Source organism: Lathyrus oleraceus, chromosome 4 (assembly GCF_024323335.1).
Source record: "Lathyrus oleraceus cultivar Zhongwan6 chromosome 4, CAAS_Psat_ZW6_1.0, whole genome shotgun sequence".
In the NCBI taxonomy this organism is placed as follows: domain Eukaryota; kingdom Viridiplantae; phylum Streptophyta; class Magnoliopsida; order Fabales; family Fabaceae; genus Lathyrus; species Lathyrus oleraceus.
The window spans coordinates 371,768,515-371,777,991 of NC_066582.1; positions in this window are offsets into that span (position 1 = coordinate 371,768,515).

Genomic DNA, 9,477 nt, shown 5'->3' on the forward strand with positions numbered 1-9,477 from the left:
AATTTGAGTGATTCTTTTTTGAGCAAACTCCATTTGACATGAACTATCATAATCCATCATTACATTTCATCAAAAATCATCACATAAAAAGTCCATTTTTCAAGTGAACCAATTTTAATTTTGGTGGGAAAAAAGGTCATTTTGAAAACTACATACAATTTTCATGCCAAACCAATTGTAATTGCTTCTAAACAAAATTTGTGACTTGCCTCAAATGAATTTTTACTGTTCCATTGGTTCTATTTGAAAAAGGGCATTTTGGCATTTTTGCATAACATGAGCATTTCACTAACCCATTTCCATTTTGCTAATCATGTTTAATAAGTGGATTAACAGGTGGTATAAAGCACTAATTGTAACAGAATTCTGAAATGAGCAATCACAATTTCAGATCCAAATAGAAAATTATCAAAATTCTCTCAAATCCTCTCAAAAAATTTCAACTCTTTCCATTGAATTTCTTGATTTCTTTGCTTGTTCCTTGCTGTAACCTTCATCTGCAGGCATTGTGGAATTGAATTGAAGCAAAACATTGGAGAATTCATGCTGAATTGGAACTGTTGAAGAGTGAAGATTCACATGGCAGTCGCAAATTCCCTCGAATCTGAGCATTGTTGAGCTAAAGATTTGATTTCATTCATCTTCTACATCATCATTAAGCATCTGTTTCAAGCTCACACTTCCAAAAAACTCCAAATCAAGATCTGCACTTCACACAAGGTACCTTAGTTGCTATAGTTCCCTTGTGAACTTGTTCTTGCTTTGCTTGATAGCTTGAGCATTGAGGTATAATGATCTCTTCTCCATGTAGTCTGGAAGACCCGGCCTGTTACTTGGCCAGGCACCTGTCTGAAGTCCTCCTTAAGGGGCAATGCTTTTGCTTGTTTATTTTTGTCCCCAAGCAGGAAAATACCTTTTGATAAGGCAATTGGCAGATACATGGGATGTGCAATCCATCCCCTGCTATTCTTGTTGAGTCATCCCTCTGCTCACACAACCGGTGTTGATGCATTGTGGATAGTAACCCAAGATCTTTGTACCGTTGTACAGTTGAGTCAGTGTCATAAGTGTAGAAGGGTTCCCACTTTCTGAACCCACACTTCATTGTTTGAAGCTCTCCCTGGCCAAGGATAAGAGCTGTCAAGTCTCATCTTCACTCACCTTTCCTCTACTTCACCCTGACACTCAATGTCAGTGGTTAAGAGCAAATCACACCTCTGTATAGTTGGCTTGCTCTGCAGCCTAACCTTTGTTTGAGCCCCACTTTGTGTGTATATAGTGTGTGCTGTTTGTGATTGTTTGCTGTTTACCTGTGCTGAATAGGATAGCTTGCTCCATGTGCAAGTTAGCTAGAAACCTTGACTTAGGGATGATTTTGCATGATAACATCTAGGCTCGAGTCGTAGTCTCCCTAGTTGTGTCTCCCTTTGTTATCTGGTTAGGCTAGTCCTTTTTCCCTACGTAGGGGAACTACGTCGCCCTGATCCTCATACCAGATGAGGTACGTAGGCAGGAGATTGAGCTGATCTCTCCGGGCAACCTTTTTGTTTTCAACCCCCGTTGTGTGTGTTTGTTGTGTGCTTGGAAGCTGATATAAGTCCAGCGATTGGCATTCGGGTTCCAGTGTGGGTTTGTTTGGTTCGGGCGCTGATATAAGTCCAGCAATTGGCATTCGGGTCCCATGTTTGCCATTTTTGTGTGGAGTCTGACGTAAGTCCAGCGATTGGAAGTCAGTTTCCTGTGTGCGTTTTGTTTTGTCTGGCGTGCGTGAGCGGAGCTACGAATGCTCTGATTCTTCTTCGTCCAAGAAGATACGTATGCATAGGATGCGACATCCTAGCGAGCATGTGTTTTCCCTAGTCCGAACTACGTCGACTCTGATGTCTATGCCTGATAGACTACGTAGGCTCAGGATGCGATATCCTGCCGAGTTAGTTTCTTTGGTTTTCTGTGTCTCTTTCAGCCAGTGTGTGTGTGTGAGCAGTGTTTTAGCAACCATATTCCTTCCTTTTGTGCGTGGATCCCGTCGAGTACGACGGATGCGTAGGGGTGCTAATACCTTCACTTCGCATAACCGACTCCCGATCCCATTCTCTTTGGTCGCGAGACCATGTCTTTTCCAGGTTTACTTCGAGCGTTTCCTTTCCCTCTTTTGGGATAAATAACGCACGGTGGCAGCTCTGTTGTTTCGTTTTCCCGCCGGTTTTTTGCATAATGCGACAGCTGGCGACTCTGCTGGGGACTCCAGAAGTTGACCTCTTGCTGGTCCATCTTCCCTAAGCGAGTCTCTCCTAGCGTTCTCTAGGTTAGGGTTTTGGTTGCTGATTGTTGTGTTATTTATTGCATTCATTTGTATATATGTGCATTTATTGTTTGCATTTATTGTGTGCATTAATGTTTGCATTCATTCATATTCATCTGCTGGCTGTGCTGTGTCTCTCTGTTTGGGGGTGGGAGTTATTCGAGGTAAAAGGCCTAATACCCAGGCTATAAGTGAAATCTAGGACACCTAGGAATAGAGTGATTCATGGGAAGCGGGTGGTATGCGCCACTTAGCGGAACATTGATATCACGAGCAGTTCAGACCCTGGTGGGATATTATCGTTACATACTTCGGGTGTGTATATGATGATATTATGCGAAAGGTTATTTATGCTGCGTTTCTTTCGACCTTACCCTGGCCTAGATGACACCCGTGAGTGGGGCGGGAATGATCATTTTAACAGGTACTGATGGTGACTGTTGGTGATTGTTGGTGACTCAGCTCCTCAGATTTGGGTTCAGATGACAGTTGATCAGATGACTTTGGGTTTCAGATGATTGTGTTCAGAATTCGAGCCGAAGCTTCGATCCTGTGTTCTGAGATGCATAGCTTGCCAGTCGTGTCTGCATCATGTGCATCATAGCATGTTTATTTTCAAAAGAAATGCAACAAAAAAAATTTTGAAAAAAAAGAAAAAAAAAAAGAAAAACTAATCCCTGCATGCATATAATTTCTCAGGTACATTCCAGAGCTTGGTTCACTGATAGAGATGGCAACAGTTCCCGAGCCGAAGCGGAAGACCTGTTCCAACAGCTTTCATCGTGAGCCTCTGACGTCTCTGATTGAGTTGAGCAGCCTTATGACCAGTGATCATCAGAAGGGGTTTGTTGACCAGTATGGGGATTTGTTGACTCTGTTGAAGATGGTAGTTGACCCGGTACCGTTGCAGACTCTTCTTCAGTTCTACGACCCAGAGCTTCGATGTTTCACTTTTCAGGATTATCAGTTGGCACCTACTCTCGAGGAGTACTCCATTCTGTTGAGTGTCCCGATTCGGCATCAGGTTCCTTTCTTGGATGTCCCGAAGGAGGTTGATTTCAGGGGTATAGCTAGAGCTCTTCATCTGAGTATCAAAGAAATCAGAGATAGTTGGAAAACTAGTGGGGATGTCATGGGTCTGCCCTTGAAGTTTCTGCTGAGAGTTGCCCGAGGAGAAGCAGAGAAGGGGAATTGGGAAGCTTTTCACGCCCAGCTTGCTGTTATGATCTATGGGATCGTTCTATTTCCGAGTATGCCCAACTTTGTTGACTATGCTGCAGTCTGCATCTTCATTGGAGGGAATCCGGTCCCTACTCTATTAGCTGACATTTACTATGCTATCCACAGTAGGCATGGTAAGGGTGGAGCTATCAGGTGTTGCCTTCCTCTTTTGCTCAGATGGTTCGTGTATCTCCTGCCAGTCAGTGGACCGTTTGTGGATGCTCAGAGCACTCATAGGTGGACTCAGAGAGTCATGTCTCTTACTTCATATGATATCAGATGGCAGTCATACCGGATGGATGTGCGTGATGTTATCATGAGTTGTGGAGAGTTCCGGAACGTGCCACTTGTAGGGACTAAGGGTTGCATCAATTACAACCTGGTTCTTTCTCTTCGCCAGTTGGGGTTCGTGATGAGTGGAAGACCACTTGAAGCTGAGATAGCTGAGAGTGTGTATTTTGAGAAGCGAAGTGACCCTGTTAGATTGGAGCAGATTGGAAGAGCTTGGAAGTCTATTGGTGCTAAGGATAAAGCTATCTTAGGGAAGAAGTTTGCCATTGCTATGCCCGATTACACTGATTGGGTGAAGAAGAGAGTGGAAACTTTGTTGCTACCCTATGCTAGGACGAAGCCGTTGCAAGAGCAACCACCTTTGATTCCTGCTGAGAGTGTACCTGTTGAGCAGTACAAGCAAGTCCTGATGGAGAATCGCCGTCTGAAGGAGAAAGAGCAAGATGCCCAGATGGAGTTGTATCAAGCCAAAGCTGATAGGTTAAATCTAACTCACCAGCTCAGAGACATTCAGAGTGCAAATGTTGGTGGAGTAAGGAGCAAGAAGAGATCTTATGCAGAGATGGAGAGCTTGCTGAACGCAGAGCACAGAGAGTGTTTGAGATTGCAAAGAGCTAAGGCCAGTTATCTGAAGAAGATCAGAGACTTGGAGAAACAACTCAGAGACAAAGATATCCAGTTGAAGAAGGAAATCGACCAGAGACTTGCATCAGAAACCCAGCTTGGGTCAGAAGTTGTAGAGCTTAGAAGATAGTTGAAGGAGAAGATCACTCCATTACCAGAATGTTCAGAGTGTGAACTGTTATTAGACCAGTGTCACTACTTGAATACGCTCATTCCTGGAAGTCGTCTGTCTTAGCTTGTACTTTGTGATGTTTATGTTGAGAATCACCCCAGGCCTGTTGGGTGGGATTCATTGTTGTATTTTGTTTCCTTTGGATCTTTGTTGACTTTGTTGTATGATCCTGTTGGTCATTTATAGATGAGATTGTTGTCTTTACTCTGTACCCATTGCTCTTGTATGGTGATGTTCCTGTTGCTTCTGTGTTGTTGCAGGTTGTCATCTTTTGAAGATGAATCAGGCTCTTTGAATGCCTGGGGAATGAACATTTCATGTGCATCATATGCATTAGCATCATACTCATATCATATTTCATAATAGGTGTTCTCGTTCCGACTTCTCACTCTGGTTCCTGTGTTAGGCAGGATAGCTTATCAGAGACCGCACTGGCATTCTACCAGACTCAATCAACAGAGAAGTATGGATCAGGTTCAGACTGAGTTGGCTGAGATGAGGGCGAACATGGCCCAGTTTATGACGATGATGCAAGGGGTTGCGCAGGGTCAGGAAGAGCTCCGAGCCTTGGTTCAGAGGCAAGAGACTATGATTCAGACTTCCAACCGTGCTTCGCCTGTTGCCGCACCTGCTCATGAGACCATCAATGTTGCTGCTCCCGCTAACGACTATGCTGTCGGGGATGAACTCAGAGGAATAAGGATCAACGGACAGCCTCTTGCTGCAGAGACTGTCAATGCCAGAGCTACCCGGGCTCCGGTTCGTCATCCAGCTCCGATTGTCGATAGACAAGAGGACATGTTCATGCTTCTGAGTGAAGATGATGAGGTGGTCAGAGTTGAGGATAGGGATCGCAAGGTTGATGCCCTGGCTGAAAATATTCGTGCGATGGAATGTCAAAATTCCCTTGGGTTTCATGTGACTAATATGGGATTAGTTGAAGGCTTGAGAATCCCATACAAGTTCAAAGCGCCGTCCTTTGACAAGTACAACGGTACTTCTTGCCCTCGCACCCATGTGCAGGCATACTATCGGAAGATCTCCGCGTATACTGACGACGAAAAGATGTGGATGTACTTTTTCCAAGATAGTCTATCTGGGGCATCTTTGGACTGGTACATGGAATTGAAGAGAGATTTGATCCGATGCTGGAGGGATTTGGGAGAAGCTTTCCTCAGGCAATATAAGCACAACATGGATATGGCACCTAGCTGGACTCAGCTGCAGAGTCTGTGTCAGAAATCCAGTGAGAGCTTTAAAGAGTACGCCCAGAGGTGGCGCGAACTTATTGCTAGAGTTCAACCCCCTATGCTGGAATGGGAGTTGACTGACATGTTCATCGGCACACTTCAGGGAGTGTTTATGGACCGAATGGGGAGCTGCCCATTTGGAAGCTTTTCCGATGTTGTAATATGTGGTGAGAGGACAGAGAGCTTGATCAAGGCTGGAAAGATCCAAGATGCTGGCTCCTCTTCATCAAAGAAACCTTTTTCTGGGGCACCTCGCCGTAGAGATGGTGAAACGAATGCTGTTCAGCACCGCCGGGTTCAGAACAGAAATCAATATCGCCAGGTTGCTGCAGTGACCATTCCTGCACCTCAACAACGTCAACCTCCACAACAACCGAGACAACAGCAACAACAACAACAACAACAACAGCAACGTCCGTATCAGCCGAGGCAGAGGCTTCCTGATAGGCGTTTTGACCCACTGCCAATGACCTACACTGAGTTACTGCCTGAGTTGCTCAGACTAGGGTTCGTTGAGTTGAGAACGATGGCTCCGCCAACAGTGTTGCCTCCGGGGTACGATGCCAATGTCCGGTGTGATTTCCACTCTGGGGCACCAGGGCACCATACTGAGAAGTGTCGGGCTTTCCAGCACAAAGTCCAAGATTTGATCGATGCCAAGACGATCAACTTTGCTCCGGTGCCTAACGTTGTAAACAATCCTATGCCTCAGCATGGGGGGCATAGGGTAAATTGTGTTGAAGGGGAAGAAGCGGAAGATCTTGTGGTTAGTGTTGGTGAGATTCAGACTTCTCTGCTGGTTGTCAAGGGCCGTTTGCTAGATGGTGGTGTCCACCCGGGCTGTGATGAAGATTGTTTGGGTTGTCCAGAATCTGATAATGGGTGTGAACAGTTGCGGGCTGGCATTCAGAGTTTGATAGACGAGGGTTGTGTCCAGTTTGCCCGGGCTGATATAGAGATCGTGGGGCAGTGTCAACTGTCACTATATTTTTCAAACCGTCTAAAGGACGTGCGCCTACAACAAGTGGTAATCCAGTTACCATCTCTCCACCAGTTTCTGCCAGTAATCCTACGACAATTGTCGCTCCGGTCAGAAGGGCTGAGAATAGTAATGTTGTGCCTTGGAAATACGATAATGCGTACCGAAGCAACAAAAGGGTCGAGAATCGGGTTAAGTCGTCGAATCAAGCGCCCGTGACAATCAGTGCACCAGTTAGTAAAACTCCTTTGGTTGTGAGTCCCGTTATGGACAACGTTGGTGGACCAGGAGGTTTTACTCGCAGCGGACGACTGTTTGCACCTCAACCGTTGAGGGATGCTAATGCTGAGGCATCTGCTAGAGCTAAGGGCAAACAGGCAGTGGTGGGCGAGGAGCCTGCTCAAACGAATGTGCCTGGTGGCTCGTTTGAAAAGGACGTGGAGGAGTTCATGAGAATCATAAAGAATAGTGATTACAAGATTGTAGATCAACTCAACCAAACTCCGTCCAAAATCTCTATTCTCTCATTACTGTTTTGCTCTGAGGCACATCGCAACGCCTTGCTAAAAATGTTGAATATGGCATATGTACCTCAAGAGATATCAGTCAACCAGCTGGAGGGTGTAATTGCTAACGTGAGCACCAGGCACGGCGTGGGGTTCACTGATCTTGATCTGACGCCTGAAGGACGAAACCATAACAAGGCCTTGCACATCACTATGGAGTGCAAGGGGGCGGTGTTGTCTCACGTGCTGGTAGACACCGGTTCTTCTCTGAATGTGCTGCCGAAGCAAATCCTGAAGAAGATACCTGTTGAAGGGGTTGTGCTTACTCCTAGCGACCTGATTGTTCGTGCTTTTGACGGATCCAAACGGTCTGTGTTTGGTGAAGTTACCTTGCCCGTGAAGATAGGTCCTGAGGTGTTTGACATCATCTTTTATGTCATGGACATCCAACCGGCCTACAGTTGTTTGTTGGGGCGTCCATGGATTCATGCAGCAGGGGCAGTCTCGTCGACTCTCCACCAAAAACTCAAGTATGTCTAGAACGGTCAGATCGTGACCGTATGCGGTGAAGAAGATATCTTGGTGAGTCACCTGTCCTCCTTCAAGTAAGTCGAGGTGGATGGCGAGATCCACGAAACCTTGTGCCAGGCGTTTGAGACGGTTGCTCTCGAGAGAGTGGCGTACGCTGATCAGAGGAAGCCGGGTACTTCAATCGCTTCGTATAAGCAGGCTAAGGAGGTTGTTGACTCTGGCAAGGCGGAAGGCTGGGGCAAGATGGTGGACTTGCCGGTTAAGGAAGACAAGTTTGGTGTTGGCTATCAACCCTTGCAGGCGGAGCAGGTTGGTCAAGCAGGTCCGAGTACCTTTACCAGCGCTGGGCTGATGAATCACGGCGACGTCTTCGCAGCTGATGTTGAAGATGGGGACAGTGATTGTGATCTCGACTGCTGGGTTCGCCCGAGTGCACCAGGGGAAGTGATCAACAATTGGACAGTAGAAGATGTAGTCCAAGTTACTCTTCAAACAGAGTAATTTTCTTTTGTTTTTTCATTCTGCACAAAACCCTACGTTCTGCCCAAGGCGTAGTGGTTCATTGTAGGGCCTCATGTTTTCAATGATCATCATTAATAAAGGACGTTTTGCAAACAATTTTTTGATCCCTGTCTATCTATTTTTGTTTTCATTTTCCAAAAAAAAAATAAAAATGGCAATGTTTTTGTTTTTGTGACTTTCTTGAACTCTTTTTCTAAAACAAAGCATTAAACATGCAAAAGTGATCTTATGGCATCCACTATGAACAAATCTGTTATGGCTCAGTATGATTTCGACAATCCCATCTACCAAGCTGAAGAGGAGAGTGAGGAAGACTGTGAACTCCCGAAAGAATTGGCTAGATTGTTGAAGCAAGCGGAAAGGGTCATCCAACCTCATCAGGAAGAGTTGGAGATTGTGAATCTTGGTACTGAGGACGCCAGAAGAGACATCAAGATCGGGGCTGCTTTGAAACCTGATGTCAAGAGCAGGTTGATCGAGATGCTGAGAGAGTATGTGGAGATATTCGCCTGGTCTTATCAAGATATGCCTGGGCTGAATACTGATATTGTGGTTCATAGACTACCTCTCAGAGATGATTGTCCTTCGGTCAAGCAGAAGCTTCGCAGAACGAGTCCTGATATGGCAGTGAAGATCAAGGAAGAGGTTCAGAAGCAATTCGATGCTGGTTTCTTGTCAGTAACAACTTATCCACCGTGGGTAGCCAACATCGTTCCCGTGCCGAAGAAGGATGGCAAAGTCAGAATGTGTGTCGATTACCGGGATTTGAATAGGGCGAGTCCGAAAGATGATTTCCCATTACCTCACATCGATGTATTGGTTGATAACACGGCTCAATCCTCGGTGTTCTCCTTCATGGATGGTTTCTCGGGCTATAACCAGATCAAGATGGCGCCAGAGGACATCGAAAAGACGACATTCATTACACCTTGGGGCACGTTCTGCTATAAGGTGATGCCCTTTGGGCTGAAGAATGCCGGTGCTACCTATCAGAGGGCTATGGCGACTCTCTTTCATGACATGATGCACAAAGAGATTGAAGTGTACGTGGATGATATGATTGCGAAGTCGTAGACAGA